The sequence below is a fragment of the Scyliorhinus torazame genome, chromosome 7 (assembly GCF_047496885.1).
Source record: "Scyliorhinus torazame isolate Kashiwa2021f chromosome 7, sScyTor2.1, whole genome shotgun sequence".
Classification (NCBI taxonomy): domain Eukaryota; kingdom Metazoa; phylum Chordata; class Chondrichthyes; order Carcharhiniformes; family Scyliorhinidae; genus Scyliorhinus; species Scyliorhinus torazame.
Window position 1 is genome coordinate 173423626 of NC_092713.1, and position 14204 is coordinate 173437829.

Below are 14204 nucleotides of genomic sequence, written 5' to 3' on the forward strand. Positions count from 1 at the left end.
ATGGGGTGCGCGGTGGTGGGGATGGGGCACCCATACGGCCGGTGTCACTCTGCAGAATCACAGGCCAAGTGGGTGGTCAGTGGGGTGCACAGTGTGGTAGTATGCATTAGGGGTCATGTGGGACTGTGAAGCCGTGATGTCATTGGCTGACAGATCCCGGGTCCTGGTTGGCCGTTGACCTCTAGCTCCGCCCTGAAGGCGGAGTATAAGAACCAGGAGTCCTCCCCCGCAGGCAGTCTACTACTGAACGGCGGGGGAACAGTCACGCTTAATAAAGCCTCATCAACTTCACTCTATTCGTCTCTTGGAGTCTTTGTGCGCTACAATTTATTAAGTGTGACTAAAGGACTATGGAGCTCAGGATCATCCCGGAATGCCTGAGGATCAGCCCCCACGCAGTGAACGCAGCAGCAGCTTTCAAACACTGGCAGACTTGTTTCGAGGCCTACCTCAGAACGGCCCCCGGCCGGGTCACAGAAGACCAAAAACTACAGGTCCTGCACTCGAGGTTAAGCACGGAGATTTTCTCTCTCATCGAAGACGCAGAGGATTTCCAGACGGCGTTCGCAGCACTAAAAAGTCTCTATGTTCGCCCAGTAAACCAGATCTACGCTCACTATCAACTCGCAACGAGACGGCAAAGTCCCGGAGAATCGATAGATGAATTCTACGCCGCGCTACTAATTTTGGGACGGGCCTGCAGCTGCCCGCCGGTGAACGCAAATGAACACACAGACATGTTAATGCGCGATGCTTTTGTGGCAGGTATGAACTCCTCCCAAATCCGCCAAAGACTTTTAGAAAAAGAGTCGCTAGGACTCTCAGAGGCACGGGCCCTAGCAGCCTCCCTAGACGTGGCCGTGCGAAACACCCGTGCCTATGGCCCCGACCGCGCGGCAGCCCATTGGGCTCCGTAAGCACCCGTCGCGACAAACCCACCCACCCCCCCCCCCCCCCGGACACCCCACAGTCTTGCGCGGTTCAAACGCCAAGTCGCACCGGGGGAGCCCGCTGCTATTTCTGCGGCCAGGCGAAACACCCCCGGCAGCGCTGCCCGGCCCGCGCAGCGATCTGTAAGAGCTGCGGGAAAAAGGGCCATTTCGCGGCTGTGTGCTGGTCCCGGGAGGTCGCCGCGGTCCCAGGAGAACAGGGAGCCCTGCACGCCTTTTACGCTCCCCAACCCCCCCCCCCCCCCCAGCGCCCCATGTACGACCCGCAGGCGCAACCACCTTGGGTCCCGACCACCGCTCTCCCCGGAGAACAGGGAGCCCTGCACGCCTTTTACGCTCCCCAACCACACCCCCCACCCCCCCCCCCCCCCCGCGCCCCGTGTATGACCCGCCGGCGCTACCACTTTGGGTCCCGGCCACCGCTGTCCCCAGAGAAGAGGGCGTCCTGCGTGTTCCTAACGCTCCCCAACCCCCCCAGCGCCCCATGTGCGACCCGCAGGCGCCTCCATTTTGGGTCCCGGCCACCACGAGGGGAGGAGGGGCGCCGCCATCTTGGACCACCCCAGAACTCTACGACGCATGGGGGCGGCCATTTTGTCCACCCCCGCCGCCATCTTGTGACCCCCTAGCCATGTGCGATGCATGGGGGCAGCCATCTTGTTCACCCCCGGCGCCATCTTGGATGGCAACAACGGACCCCAGCGTCGACGGCTCCACGGGGTTCGAAGAAGACGCTCAACCATTACAACCACGGCTGGCTTCAATGATGCTGGACCAAGCACGGCCCCGGACGCTCCAGACGACGACGACAACGGTGCTGATAAACGGGCACGAGACACCATGCCTGGTCGACTCCGGGAGCACGGAGAGCTTTATCCACCCCGACACGGTAAGACGCTGTTCTTTGACCATCCGTCCCAGCGCACAAAAGATTTCCCTAGCTGCAGGATCCCACTCCGTACAGATCAAAGGCTTCTGCATAGTTACCCTAACGGTGCAAGGGAGGGAGTTCAAAAACTACAGGCTCTACGTCCTTCCCCAACTCTGCGCCCCCACATTACTGGGATTAGACTTCCAGTGCAATCTACAGAGCCGAACCTTCAAATGCGGCGGCCCAATACCCCCACTCACTATCTGCGGCCTCGCAACCCTCAAGGTTCAGCCCCCGTCCTTGTTTGCAAACCTCACCCCGGATTGAAAACCCGTCGCCACTAGGAGCAGACGATACAGCTCCCAGGACCGGACCTTCATTCGGTCCGAAGTCCAGCGGCTACTGAAGGAAGGCATAACCCAGGCCAGCAATAGTCCCTGGAGAGCGCAGGTGGTAGTAGTGAAGACAGGGGAGAAACAAAGGATGGTTATAGACTATAGCCAGACCATCAACAGGTACACACAACTAGACGCGTACCCTCTCCCCCGCATATCCGACATGGTCAATCGGATTGCCCAATATAAGGTCTTCTCCACCGTGGACCTCAAGTCCGCCGACCATCAACTCCCCATCCGCCCAAGTGACCGCAAGTACACAGCCTTCGAGGCAGACGGGCGATTATACCATTTCCTAAGGGTCCCATTTGGCGTCACAAACGGGGTCTCGGTCTGCCAACGAGAGATGGACCGAATGGTTGATCAACACGGGTTGCAGGCCACGTTCCCGTACCTCGACAACGTAACCATCTGCGGCCACGACCAGCAGGATCACGACGCCAACCTCCAAAAATTCCTCCAGACCGCTAAAGCCTTGAACCTCACGTACAACGAGGACAAGTGCGTTTTTAGCACCAACCGGCTAGCCATCTTGGGATATGTAGTGCGCAATGGGATAATAGGCCCCGACCCCGAACGTATGCCCCCCTCATGGAATTTCCCCTCCCGCACTGCCCAAAAGCCCTGAAACGCTGCCTGGGGTTCTTTTCATACTACGCCCAGTGGGTCCCCCAGTACGCAGACAAGGCCCGCCCCCTAATACAGACCACGACCTTCCCTCTGCCGACAGAGGCTTGCCAGGCCTTCAGCCGCATCAAAGCGGATATCGCAAAGGCCACGATGCGCACCATCGACGAGTCCCTCCCCTTCCAGGTCGAGAGCGACGCCTCCGACGTAGCTCTAGCGGCCACCCTTAATCAAGCGGGCAGACCCGTGGCCTTTTTCTCCCGAACCCTCCACGCTTCAGAAATCCGCCACTCCTCAGTGGAAAAGGAAGCCCAAGCCATAGTGGAAGCGGTGCGACATTGGAGGCATTACCTGGCCGGCAGGAGATTCACTCTCCTCACCGACCAACGGTCGGTAGCCTTCATGTTCGATAATGCACAGCGGGGCAAAATCAAAAACGACAAGATCTTAAGGTGGAGGATTGAGCTCTCCACCTTCAACTACGAGATCTTGTATCGTCCCGGAAAGCTGAACGAGCCGTCCGATGCCCTATCCCGCGGCACATGTGCCAACGCACAAATTAACCGCCTCCAAACCCTCCACGAGGACCTCTGCCACCCGGGGGTCACTCGGTTCTACCACTTTATTAAGTCCCGCAACCTCCCATACTCTTTGGAGGAGGTCCGTACAGTCACAAGGAACTGCCACATCTGCGCAGAGTGCAAACCGCATTTTTTCAGGCCGGATGGTGCGCACCTGATTAAGGCTTCCCGTCCCTTTGAACGCCTCAGTCTGGATTTCAAAGGGCCCCTCCCCTCCACCGACCGCAACACATACTTCCTGAACGTGGTGGACGAGTACTCCCGTTTCCCCTTCGCCATCCCCTGCCCTGACATGACAGCGGCCACAGTCATTAAAGCCCTTAGCACCATATTCACACTGTTCGGTTGCCCCGCATACGTCCGTAGCGACAGGGGGTCCTCCTTCATGAGTGATGAGCTGCGCCAGTTCCTGCTCAGCAAGGGTATAGCCTCGAGCAGGACGACCAGCTACAACCCCCGGGGGAACGGTCAAGTAGAGAGGGAGAACGGCACGGTCTGGAAGACCGTCCTACTGGCCCTACGGTCCAGGGACCTCCCAGTTTCACGGTGGCAGGAGGTCCTCCCGGACGCCCTCCACTCCATCCAGTCACTACTGTGTACTAGCACTAACCAAACGCCTCATGAGTGCCTCCTTGTCTTCCCCAGGAAGTCCTCCTCTGGAACGTCGCTGCCGACCTGGCTGGCGGCCCCAGGACCCATCTTGCTCCGAAAACATGTGCGGGCGCACAAGTCGGACCCGTTGGTCGAAAGGGTTCACCTCCTTCACGCGAACCCGCAGTACGTTTACGTGGAGTACCCCGACGGCCGACAGGACACGGTCTCCCTGCGAGATCTGGCGTCCGCCAGCAACACACACACCCCCCCAACACCAATCACCCCCTTCCTGCCACCACCGCACCCCGCGACCGCCCCCCTTCCCAGGAGGATCGGTCCTCCTCCCAGGCCCGACCAGGAGTGAAGCCCAAGCTGAAACCGTAAGGCTCCCGGAGACGACAACACCGGAACAAGCACCACCACCACCACCGGGGCCGAGGCGATCGACACGGACGACCAGACCGCCCGACCGACTCGTGGCGTCGATCTAACACTACAATATGTGGACTTTTAACGAGAACATTTTGTCTTTTTCTCCTGACGATTACTGTAAATAGTTTGAAACAAAAAAAAACCTTGTACATACTGTAATAACATGCGAAAGTTTTCCTCCCAGGACCAGCCTTGTAAACCCTTACCACCATGCGAAGCATCACACCGCCGGGTTCATTTTTAACAAGGGGTGAATGTGGTAGTATGCATTAGGGGTCATGTGGGACTGTGAAGCCGTGATGTCATTGGCTGACAGATCCCGGGTCCTGGTTGGCCGTTGACCTCTAGCTCCGCCCTGAAGGCGGAGTATAAGAACCAGGAGTCCTCCCCCGCAGGCAGTCTACTACTGAACTGTGGGGGAACAGTCACGCTTAATAAAGCCTCATCGACTTCACTCTATTCGTCTCTCGGAGTCTTTGTGCGCTACACACAGCAAAATGGCTGCCTTGCAGGCCGCCGCAATGACGGTCCATGCTTGGACACCGGCCCATCCCATGGAGGTCACCCCGGCCCGGACCCACGTCCCACCCCCCCCCTCAGCCAGCCTGACCAGTGTAGGGATCGGCAGCTCACGATCATGCCTCTGCATGTCCCACCTCCTCTGTCTCCACAGTGCCTGTTTGCCGAATTTTAAAAGCACAAGTGAACCTTGTCATCGGGAAATCCGCCCCGGTGGAGACGGAACATCGCGGAGGACCTGGAGAATATTATTATACCGGGTCAGGCTCACTAATGATATGCAAACAACGCTTACTGTACATGCGGAGTGGAACACATTGTTGCCGCTGTCAATGCACCGGAGAACTGCGATTTGGCGGGAACCCGCCGCCTGCCACAATTTCGGCGTCAAAACCAATTCTCCGCCCAATCGCCTAGCCCGACTTTTGGGGAGTATGTGTGTGTGCGCTTGGGGAGTCTGTGAGTATGTTTGGTGTGTATGAGAGTATGTGTGTGTATGTTTTCGCAGTATTTGAGTGTGTGTGTATGTGTTTGAGGCTTGTGTGTGTATTTAGGAGTATGTGCGTGTTTGGGGCGTATGTATAAGTGTGTTTGAGAAGTATGTGAGTGGTTGTGTGTGTTTCAGGAGTATGTCCTTGAGGAGTATGTGTGTGTGTGTGTGTGTGTGCGTGTGCGTGTTTGGGGACTGTGTATGTGCATGTGGGGAGTATGTGTTGCAATGTTCTTGTTGGATGGCCTGAGTTATAATACAAGAAAACTTGTAGCGAAAGCTATGAATGATTTATTAACATTAACTGTGGGTCAGCTATATACAAAACAACATTCTCCTCCTTTTCCAAGTATGGCAGTGTGGTAGGCAACCTTCTATTCATGAATAACTCTGCTGGCGATCGACCATGTGACAACGGTAACACTTTGCAACGTGATTTCGCGAGATATGGATCAGATTAGCTGTCCATTGCTTTCTGTGATGATTATTTTTACAATATGTACGTTTTATCATTAAGATCTTTGGGATCCATGCCGATACGAGCATCACCATTTTTCTTTACACATACCATGAAATTTACCCAATCTGTAGGTCCTTCTATCTTTCTGATTAATTTTAATTTTGTCATTCTGTCGAGTTCCTTTTGGGGTGATCCTGAAGAGCTGCAGGTACTCTTCTTGGTGCCTGTATCACAGGTTTTGCATCCTCAAAGACTTTTATCTTGTAGGTGAATGGTAGTGTACCAAAACCTGTGAACATATTACTGAATTTGCTGAGAATGGTCTCAGAATGTTGGCCACTCTTTAAAAAAAATTTTTTTTAAATAAATTTAGAGTACCCAATTCATTTTTTCCAATTAAGGGGCAATTTAGCATGGCCAATCCACCTACCCTGCACATCTTTGGGTTGTGGGGGTGAAACCCACACAAACATGGGGAGAGTGTGCAAACTCCACACGGACAGTGACCCAGAGCCAGGATCGAACCTGGGACCTCGGCGCCGTGAGGCTGCAGGGCTAATTCGCTGTGCCACCGTGCTGCCCTATGTGTTGACCAATCCTTTGTGGATGCTATATGCCAACTGCACTGGACCTAATTCGTCACAGGACTGATCACCTAACAATGAACTCAAGCCCTTGGAAACAATACAGAATGGGACGGAATAAACTGTGTTCTTCACCACGACACTCAGGTCACAAGCACCATCACATTTAATGCTTGGACCATTATAATCTCTCAGAGGTATTTTGTGACTTCTTCTAATTTTCAGATTTTTAAAATCAGTCATGCTGATTAAATTGGCTTTCGCACCAGTTTCGCACCACCGTTCACTTCAAGTGGTAGCAGCTATTTGTCCTCATCAACTGCATTTTTTTTTTAGAAAATATTTTATTGAAGCATTTGTAATTTTCACAATTTAACATGTTGACATTTCTAAAAACGCACAAAATATCCCCTAAAATAACATCAAACAATAGACCATGTACCCCACTTCTCCCGCCCTATCCCCAATTACCCGTATACTAAATTCCCTGTCCTTATTTAACGTTACCATGCCTCCTATTTGCCTCCCCCCCCCACCCCCCATTTTCCCTTTCCCCCCTTACTGCTGACATTCAGTTTTTGTTAAAGAAATCGATGAACGGCTGCCAACTCCGGGCGAATCCCTGTATTGATCCTCTCAGATTTTTTCCAGACTGAGAAACCGTACCCTACCCATAAGGGCAGCACGGTAGCATGGTGGTTAGCACAATTGCTTCACAGCTCCAGGGTCCCAGGTTCGATTCCGGCTTGGGTCACTGTCTGTGCGGAGTCTGCACATCCTCCCAATGTGTGCGTGGGTTTCCTCCGGGTGCTCCAGTTTCCTCCCACAGTCCAAAGATGTGCAGGTTAGGTGGATTGGCCATGCTAAATTGCCCTTAGTATCCAAAATTGCCCTGAGTGTTGGGTGGGGTTACTGGGTTATGGGATAGGATGGAGGTGTAGGCTTGGGTAGGGTGCTCTTTCAAAAAGAGCCGGTGCGGACTCGATGGGCCGAATGGCCTCCTTCTGTACTGTAAATTCTATGAAAAAAAAAATATATATATATCGCTGACCCACTCGGGGCTCCGAGTCCCTCCATCTCAGCAAGATCCGTCTCCGGGCCACCAGGGAGGAGAAGGCCAGAATATCGGCCTCCCTCCCCCCCTTTACCCACGGATCCTCCGACACCCCAAATATTGCCAATTCTGGACTCGGAGTTACCCTACCTTCCAGGACTTCTGACATACCACCGCAAATCCCCGCCAGAATTCCCTCAGTATCGGACATGCCCAAAACATATGAACATGGTTGGCCAGGCTACCCCCACACCACCCACATCTGTCCTCCACCTCCTCGAAGAACCTACTCATCCGGGCTACCGTTATGTGGACCCTGTGGACTACCTTGAACTGAATCAAGCTTAATCTTGATCCCAGTCGATTTCGGCGGGAGAACAGCTGGTGAGTCAGTTTCAGCGGGAGCAGTGCGGAAGTGGCTGCTGGGAGGTAAGTCTGTCCTTTAAAAGCACTTGTCTTTGCAGGGGCAGGCCAGTCGATTTCGGCGGGAGAACAGCTGGTGAGTCAGTTTCAGCGGGAGCAGTGTGGAAGTGGCTGCTGGGAGGTAAGTCTGTCCTTTAAAAGCACTTGTCTTTGCAGGGGCAGGCCAATCGATTTCGGCGTGAGAACAGCTGGTGAGTCAGTTTCAGCGGGAGCAGTGCGGAAGTGGCTGCTGGGAGGTAAGTCTGTCCTTTAAAAGCACTTGTCTTTGCAGGGGCAGGCCAGTCGATTTCGGCGTGAAAACAGCTGGTGAGTCAGTTTCAGCAGGAGCAGTGCGGAAGTGGTTGCTGGGAGGTAAGTCTGTCCTTTAAAAGCACTTGTCTTTGCAGGGGCAGGCCAGTCGATTTCGGCGGGAGAACAGCTGGTGAGTCAGTTTCAGCGGGAGCAGTGCGGAAGTGGCTGCTGGGAGGTAAGTCTGTCCTTTAAAAGCACTTGTCTTTGCCGGGGCAGGCCAGTCGATTTCGGCGGGAGAACAGCTGGTGAGTCAGTTTCAGCGGGAGCAGTGCGGAAGTGGCTGCTGGGAGGTAAGTCTGTCCTTTAAAAGCACTTGTCTTTGCAGGGGCAGGCCAGTCGATTTCGGCGGGAGTGGAGCTGGCTGGTTAGTCAATTTCAGCAGGAGCTGAGAATTTTTCTTTTTTTTAAATTAGTGTTTTAGGCGGGAACAGGAAGTCGACCCGCGGACGTCTGGGAAGACCCTCACCAATAAATTCTGGTGGAGAGGAAACCCGAGACACTACACGTGTAGTGTCTCCCACCCGCCCTCCTCCTCTAACCTAATAATAAAATCCATTGGTCTGAGGTAAGTACCATATTTTATTATATTATTATTATTTTTTATAAAAAATTTAATTTAGTTGTTAGCCAGATCTTGGTAGAAAGTTAGAGGAATGGCAGGGAAGGGAGTGCAATGTTCCTCCTGCTGGATGTTTGAGGTGAGGGATGCAGTTCGTGTCCCTGCTGATTTTACCTGCAGGAAGTGCTGCCATCTCCAACTCCTCCAAGACCGAGTTAGGGAACTGGAGCTGGAGTTGGAAGAACTTCGGATCATTCGGGAGGCAGAAGGGGTCATAGATAGCAGCTTCAGGGAATTAGTTACACCAAAGATTGGAGATAGGTGGGTAACTGTAAGAGGGACTGGGAAAAAACAGTCAGGCAGGCTTTCAGGGAGCTAGGATGGAAGCTCAGAACTAGAACAAACAGAGTTGTTATCTCTGGGTTGTTGCCCGTGCCACGTGATAGTGAGATGAGGAATAGGGAGAGAGAGCATTTAAACACGTGGCTACAGGGATGGTGCAGGCAGGAGGGATTCAGATTTTTGGATAACTGGGGCTCTTTCTGGGGAAGGTGGGACCTCTACAGACAGGATAGTCTACATCTGAACCTGAGGGGCACAAATATCCTGGGGGGGAGATTTGTTAGTGCTCTTTGGGGGGGTTTAAACTAATGCAGCAGGGGCATGGGAACCTGGATTGTAGTTTTAGGGTAAGGGAGAATGAGAGTAGAGAGGTCAGGAGCACAGATTTGACGTCGCAGGAGGGGGCCAGTGTTCAGGTAGGTGGTTTGAAGTGTGTCTACTTCAATGCCAGGAGTATACGAAACAAGGTAGGGGAACTGGCAGCATGGGTTGGTACCTGGGACTTCGATGTTGTGGCCATTTCGGAGACATGGATAGAGCAGGGACAGGAATGGATGTTGCAGGTTCCGGGGTTTAGGTGTTTTAGTAAGCTCAGAGAAGGAGGCAAAAGAGGGGGAGGTGTGGCGCTGCTAGTCAAGAGCAGTATTACGGTGGCGGAGAGGATGCTAGATGGGGACACTTCTTCCGAGGTAGTATGGGCTGAAGTTAGAAACAGGAAAGGAGAGGTCACCCTGTTGGGAGTTTTTTATAGGCCTCCTAATAGTTCTAGGGATGTAGAGGAAAGGATGGCGAAGATGATTCTGGATAAGAGCAAAAGTAACAGGGTAGTTATTATGGGAGACTTTAACTTTCCAAATATTGACTGGAAAAGATATAGTTCGAGTACAATAGATGGGTCGTGTTTTTTGTACAGTGTGTGCAGGAGGGTTTCCTGAAACAATATGTTGACAGGCCAACAAGAGGCGAGGCCATGTTGGATTTGGTTTTGGGTAATGAACCAGGCCAGGTGTTGGATTTGGAGGTAGGAGAGCACTTTGGGGACAGTGACCACAATTCGGTGACGTTTACGTTAATGATGGAAAGGGATAAGTATACACCGCAGGGCAAGAGTTATAGCTGGGGGTAGGGCAATTATGATGCCATTAGACGTGACTTGGGGGGGGATAAGGTGGAGAAGTAGGCTGCAAGTGTTGGGCACACTGGACAAGTGGGGCTTGTTCAAGGATCAGCTACTGCGTGTTCTTGATAAGTATGTACCGGTCAGGCAGGGAGGAAGGCGTCGAGCGAGGGAACCGTGGTTTACCAAGGAAGTGGAATCTCTTGTTAAGAGGAAGAAGGAGACCTATGTGAAGATGAGGTGTGAAGTTTCGGTTGGGGCAATGGAGAGTTACAAGGTAGCGAGGAAGGATCTAAAGAGAGAGCTAAGACGAGCAAGGAGGGGACATGAGAAGTATTTGGCAGGAAGGATCAAGGAAAACCCAAAAGCTTTCTAAAGGTATGTCAGGAATAAGCGAATGACTAGGGAAAGAGTAGGACCAGTCAAGGACAGGGATGGGAAATTGTGTGTGGAGTCTGAAGAGATAGGCGAGATACTAAATGAATATTTTTGGTCAGTATTCACTCAGGAAAAAGATAATGTTGTGGAGGAGAATGCTGAGCCCCAGGCTAATAGAATAGATGGCATTGAGGTACGTAGGGAAGAGGTGTTGGCAATTCTGGACAGGCTGAAAATAGATAAGTCCCCGGGACCTGATGGGATTTATCCTAGGATTCTCTGGGAGGCCAGGGAAGAGATTGCTGGACCTTTGGCTTTGATTTTTATGTCATCACTGGCTACAGGAATAGTGCCAGAGGACTGGAGGACAGCAAATGTGGTCCCTTTGTTCAAAAAGGGGAGCAGAGACAACCCCGGCAACTATAGACCGGTGAGCCTCACGTCTGTAGTGGGTAAAGTCTTGGAGGGGATTATAAGAGACAAGATTTATAATCATCTAGATAGGAATAATATGATCAGGGATAGTCAGCATGGCTTTGTGAAGGGTAGGTCATGCCTCACAAACCTTATTGAGTTCTTTGAGAAGGTGACTGAACAGGTAGATGAGGGTAGAGCAGTTGATGTGGTGTATATGGATTTCAGCAAAGCGTTTGATAAGGTTCCCCACGGTAGGCTATTGCAGAAAATACGGAGGCTGGGGATTGAGGATGATTTAGAGATGTGGATCAGAAATTGGCTAGCTGAAAGAAGACAGAGGGTGGTGGTTGATGGGAAATGTTCAGAATGGAGTACAGTCACAAGTGGAGTACCACAAGGATCTGTTCTGGGGCCGTTGCTGTTTGTCATTTTTATCAATGACCTAGAGGAAGGCGCAGAAGGGTGGGTGAGTAAATTTGCAGACGATACTAAAGTCGGTGGTGTTGTCGATAGTGTGGAAGGATGTAGCAGGTTACAGAGGGATATAGATAAGCTGCAGAGCTGGGCTGAGAGGTGGCAAATGGAGTTTAATGTAGAGAAGTGTGAGGTGATTCACTTTGGAAGGAATAACAGGAATGTGGAATATTTGGCTAATGGAAAAGTTCTTGAAAGTGTGGATGAGCAGAGGGATCTAGGTGTCCATGTACATAGATCCCTGAAAGTTGCCACCCAGGTTGATAGGGTTGTGAAGAAGGCCTATGGAGTGTTGGCCTTTATTGGTAGAGGGATTGAGTTCCGGAGTCGGGAGGTCATGGTGCAGCTGTACAGAACTCTGGTACGGCCGCATTTGGAGTATTGCGTACAGTTCTGGTCACCGCATTACAGGAAGGATGTGGAGGCTTTGGAGCGGGTGCAGAGGAGATTTACCAGGATGTTGCCTGGTATGGAGGGAAAATCTTATGAGGAAAGGCTGATGGACTTGAGGTTGTTTTCGTTGGAGAGAAGAAGGTTAAGAGGAGACTTAATAGAGGCATACAAAATGATCAGGGGGTTGGATAGGGTGGACAGTGAGAGCCTTCTCCCGCGGATGGAAATGGCTGGCATGAGGGGACATAACTTTAAACTGAGGGGTAATAGATATAGGGCAGAGGTCAGAGGTAGGTTCTTTACGCAAAGAGTAGTGAGGCCGTGGAATGCCCTACCTGCTACAGTAGTGAACTCGCCAACATTGAGGGCATTTAAAAGTTTATTGGATAAACATATGGATGGTAATGGCATAGTGTAGGTTAGATGGCTTTTGTTTCGGTGCAACATCGTGGGCCGAAGGGCCTGTACTGCGCTGTATTCTATGTTCTATGTTCTAATCTAGCACAGGACGAGGATGCATTTACCCTTTTCAAGGCTTTTTCCCACAGTTCAGTTTCCAGCTCCCCTCCCAACTCCTCTTCCCACTTCCTCTTCACCTCTCTGATAGGGGCCCCTTCCCACTCTAACAATTCCCTGTATATGTCTGAAACCTTCCCACCTCCAACCCCTGTTTTTGACAGCACTTCTGTAGTCCCCTCAGGAGGAGGCGAGGAAAGCTTGGGACCTGTCTCCATATAAAGTCTCGCACTTGAAGGTACCAAAACCGGTTCCCACCCAGCAAGTCAAACTCCTCCTCTCGTGTCTCCAAGGTCGGGAAGCCCTCCTGGATGAATAGGTCCCCAAATCTCACAATCCCTGCCCGCTGCCATCTCTTAAAACCCCATCCAGCCCCCTGGGGCAAACCGGTGGTTGTCACAAATCGGTGACCATACTGACACACCCATGTGCTGCCTCCATTGCCCCCACACCCTCAGGGCTGCCACCACCACAGGGCTTGTGGAGTACCGAGCCGGCGAGAACGGCAGAGGCACCGTTAGTAAAGCCTCCAAACTCGTACCTTTGCAGGATGCTGCCTCCATCTGCTTCCAGACCGACCCCTCCCCCACTACCTACTTCCTGACCATCGATATGTTGACAGCCCAGTAATAGTTAATAAAGCTCGGAGAGCCAATCCCCCTTCCCCACGGGCCCATTCCAGGAGTGCCCTCTTTACTCTCGGGGTTTTACCCGCCCATATTAACCTCGATATTGCCACATACATACTTCTGAAAAAAGCCTTTGGGGCAAAAATCGGAAGACACTGAAAAAAAAAAAGCAATCTCGGAAGGACCGTCACCTTCACCGTCTGCACCCTCCCCGTCAGCGTCAGTGGGAGCATGTCCCATCTACGGAAATCCCTTCTCATTTGATCCACTGCTTTGCCCAAATTAAACTTGAGAAGCTGCCCCCAATCCTTGGCCACTTGAATCCCCAAATACCTAAAACTCCTCCCAACCACTTTAAAAGGTAGCTCCCTCAGTCTCCTTTCCTGCCCCCGTGCCTGGATCACGAACATCTCGCTCTTTCCCATATTTAACTTGCAGCCTGAAGATCGCCCAAATTCTCCGAATACCTCCATGATACCAGTCATCCCCCCTACAGGGTCCGTGACATAAAGCAGCAAATCGTCCGCATAGAGAGAGACCCTATGTTCCTCCGCAGCCCCCCCCCCTCCCCCACACACCCTCCCTCACTACACCCCGCCAGGCATTCGATGCTCTCAGAGCCATTGCTAAGGGTTCCATGGCCATGGCAAACAGTAATGGGGAGAGCAGGCATCCCTGCCTTGTCCCCCAACAAAAACTAAAGTATTCTGACCGAACTCGGTTAGTTCTTACATTTGCCACCGGGGCCTGGTACAATAGCCGGACCCACTCCACAAATCCCTGCCCAAACCCAAACCTGCTTAAAATATCCCATAGATACTGCCACTCCACTCGGTCAAAAACCTTCTCCGTGTCCATGGCAACTACCACCTCAGCCTCGCTCCCCTCCGCTAGCATCATAATTACATTAAGAAGCCGTCTAATGTTGGATGTCAGGTGCCTGCCCTTTACAAATCCCGTCTGATCCTCCCCAATTATCTCCGGGACACAATCCTCTCTTCGAGTGGCCAGGATCTTTGCCAATAATTTGGCATCTACATTCAAGAGGGAGATTGGCCTGTACGATCCACATCTCTCTGGATCCTTGTCTCGCTTCAGGATGAGAAAA